The sequence below is a fragment of the Lygodium microphyllum genome, chromosome 4, assembly GCF_053477565.2.
Source record: "Lygodium microphyllum isolate KBCC chromosome 4, Lygodium_microphyllum_v1.1.10, whole genome shotgun sequence".
Taxonomy (NCBI): Eukaryota; Viridiplantae; Streptophyta; class Polypodiopsida; order Schizaeales; family Lygodiaceae; genus Lygodium; species Lygodium microphyllum.
In genome coordinates, this window is record NC_141138.1 from 133,543,386 (window position 1) to 133,547,340 (window position 3,955).

A 3,955-nucleotide genomic window follows, 5' to 3' on the forward strand; every position below is an offset into this window, starting at 1 on the left:
AAGAGAGCTCTAATACCTCTGAACGAATGCCTTGAGGGTGCCCAAATGGGTTGGGTAGGTGCTCGAGAAGTCGGGGAGTGACAGGAGGAGCTCAGGAGAGTTGGCTATGGCTGACGGGAAGGAGACCCAATGAGTGTAGGTAATCGATAGGAACCTGAAGGAGTCACGAACCAAGTCGGAATGCTTGAGCAACCATGCTCTAATACCAATTGAAAGGTGAGAAGGATCGAAGCTTTCTTGGAAGAACTATGGTGGGAGAGCAAGGGGAAGAAAGAGAGAGAGACCAAATGGGAACTTCAATAGTCACAATGTGTGACCACGCCTTCCTTTATTCAAACTGTAACTAAAAGAATAAAGAATAAAGTGACGGTGATAGGCACCCGCCACTTGCAATGTGTAGTGGTGGGTACTGTCAATGTAATACTACACGGGCGGCTAGGCAAAAGCACCTTTACCCCTAACAGGGAAGAGCTTGTGTGACTGCAACACTGAGTGGAAAAAGTGATCCTTCAGAGGAAATCTGTCATTGTGAGTAGGTTTTGCTACAAGCTAGCCGTAAATTGAGGAGGAGCGAATGAGTTTCCACATTCTACTATAAGCACAACATTAAGAATAGAGGAAAAGCGAGTAGAGAGAGACGATAACTTCATCTTCAACACAAGGTGGCGGAAGTGAGACGAAGGCATTATATTTGACCAAGAAGGTGGCCGTGTTTGACATAAGGAATGGGGGCATAATTGACGGCGACTACCATTGATGACAAACAAAGAGGATAATAACAACACTATAGATGAGGAGGAAGCAACATATTCCACTAAATGGAGTTTCTAAAACACATAAAATGGCATAAACTAGATCACACGAAATGATGGAAAGTATCGTTTTAGGAATCACAAGCAAAACAACTGTAGAAGAAACACATGCAATTCGATAGAAAATGACCTGAAGATCATAAAGTAGAGATTAATCAAGTGGCCACGAAAGGATAAAGAAAGCAAAAAGCTTTTAAATGAGAAAGTTGAAACAATGTAAAATCTTGAAAGCTTTGCATTAAAGTTAAATGTTAAAAAGCCACTTATGCTTATGTATTGAAAAAATCTATATAAGGAGATAGAGGGAAGAGCACAGGCCCTTTCTCGATTTATTGATCTTGTATCTTGTGAGATGTGAAGGGAGGGTTGCATGCGAGAGAGAAAACTCTTTTTGTGCTAATCTGTGAAGTTGGAGAATTTGGATGTAAAGGCACCAAGTCTCGGCTCAAGGTTGTTAAGGTACAAGAATATATTTCACTTGGTTTGTTTTAGAATTGTTGGTGTTTTTTGAAATTTGTGTTGGAGTGATGCTCTACTACATTTGGGATTTAAGTTCCTTTGAGCTACAAGAGAGGCATTGTTTGGCATTTGTTTCGTTTGTGGTTCATGTGGTGTTTGTTGAAATATTTAAAATTTTGTGTTGTGTTGTGCATCCAACAAAGTTAATTTCCCCTATCGGTGCTCCTTAACATCTCGTTATCAGGTTGTGAGTGAGATTTGTTCTTGATCACCACTCACATAACAATGGCATGAAGTCCTAGGGTTTGGTTAGGTATATATGGGGGAGATTCTAGTAGTTTTCTACCTCCTGTTAGGACATTGTTAGGCATTAAAGAGATGTAATAGAGGGTAGTCCTTGTGAGCCTGTCTTTCCTACTTGCTAGGCAGCTATCCCAAGAGTCCCTACTAGTGTGAGGCAGTTAGAGAAGCGTGCCGAAATATCAAAAGAAGAGTAAGTCTTGAATCTATCTAAATAAATAAAATTATGGAGGTGTGTACAAAGGGGTTCTAACCCCTCAATTAAGAAAAGAAAAGAAAGAAAAAAACTCCTACAAGCAGTTGATTATCGCTTTGCTGGCTTGCAGAGGCCTACTAGGTTCCTAGGGACCAGTCTCAGACCAATGGTCAATGCCTTGTCTTCCTCGGGTTAGCAGCTAGTTGAAAATAGAATAAGGAATGTTTGAGCGAAGAAAAAGTGAGCAAAATAGAAAATGATTAAGTGTTGTCTCGTGAGAGCTTGGTAGGTTCTTGGGTACCGAATTAGGACCTGAAGCCAATACCCTATTCTCCTTAGGTCAATCTATGCTTAGCTTCCTTCTTTTTACACACCTAAGTCTAGAAATCTTGAAAGGAAATGTGTTACAAGGAAAATAGGATGACCAGGCTATAGGAGTCCTTGCCTAGTAGGAGGTCCTGGTCCATTTGTCCCAAGATAGGTAGGTAGTTAAGACTACCACTAGGATGACCTCTTTGATAGGTTTTTTAGCCAGTCCGTGTTAGAGCAGTTGGTTAGTGACTTGCTCTCAATTTCTATCAGATTATGTTGGGTCTGTCCCTTGTGGATTCTCATGTCTTGATTCTATTAGGGTGGTAGAGTGAGAGCTATTCTTGTGCTTTGTTGAGTATATTTTTTGTGGCAGCTTGATGCTTTCTCTAGTTGTTATTTGTGCATGTTAGTTCATGGGATTCAATGGGTTGAGTCGCCCTATCCCGTGGTTGCCCATGAGAGCAGATTTCAAAGATCCTTTTTGAAGCGGAAAAGAGCTCGATAGGCCATAAAAGACCAACTTTTCATGCAAAATGAAATGGTTGTGGATTGATGAGCTGGTGTTTTCCTAGATGGAGTTTGATGCTAAGAACCCAACGCAAGTCTCGGTGTCAATTGTATTCCGTTTGACCCCCCATTTAATCCCTACAAGGTTTTGTGTTCGAAAGCAGCTATATGATTCAACAGCCAAAAAGTGTGTCCTGAGTCCTAGGTTTATAGATTTCATCGTCATGAAGCCATCCGGCCAGATGGATCTCAAATCCGAGCTCTTTGTTCCTCCAAAGTGAAAAATCCACTTTAGTTGTAGTGTGAACATGAGAAGATGAACTAGATATTTTAAACCTTAAAGCCTTAAGCTTGATTGGTGAAAAAAAACCAAAAATTTTAGTTGTGAGAAGGGAGGGGATGTAAATTTTTTCGCGCCCCATTTTTTGTGCCTCTTCAATGTTGGGGTTGATCAAGAACTAACTGCATATTCCTGATCTACTCTCAATGGGATTCGTTTTTTGTTATGAGCACTCTGATTTTCATGGAGGAAATCAAAATTTTGATGTTTAGTCTTTGTCTCTCCTCTGTCCTCTATCCTCTCTCCTCTTGCTACTTGTTCACATGCGTGATTCTATGAGAGAAGAGGATAGGTTTTCATGGGCTTTTTTGATGGAATGATGGTGCTCGAGCAAAGGAGATCGTAGATTGGGTTAAGAGAGAGCCTCAACGGCTGAGAATGAGTGTTAGTGGCTCCCAACCATGAAGTACGCGTCTCCAAAACTAGGTTTCTATGCGTAAGTATTCATTTTATTTGTTTTATGAAATATATTTGATGAAATTTTTTGTAAATGGATTAGTTTGATTGAAAATGTTAAATTTTATCAGCAATCTTGAAGAAAATAAAAAAATCTAATAATTTAATAATTTACATTGAAACATGCAAATCTTACAATTATGCGGTTTTCATGAAAATGATAAATTTAGGGGGTTTTGTTGTGATTTTGGGGTTCATATGGAGTAGAAATGAATATAAATCAATGCTTAATAATTGTGATCACTCCCAACTCATAAATCAGTAATATCATAATTTTTATTTAAATAAATGAAAGAAATAGTGGAAAATTGAGAAATTTTAGTTTTCTTACAATATAAAATTAGGAAAAAAATGTGTTTTATGTCCATGAGTATATGGCATGGTTTTGGCATAAGGGATAAGCCTCAGTTCAACTGTGTTTTTTAAAGTTCGTTTTTATTGCTTTTTACAAGAAAAACACATGAAAAAACTACTCTTTACACCTATCAACAAAGCACAACCTAAGCGGTAGGGGGAAAGGGGGGTTTTGATGTTGATTAGTTGCTCAGAACATATGAAATTATGATTTATGTT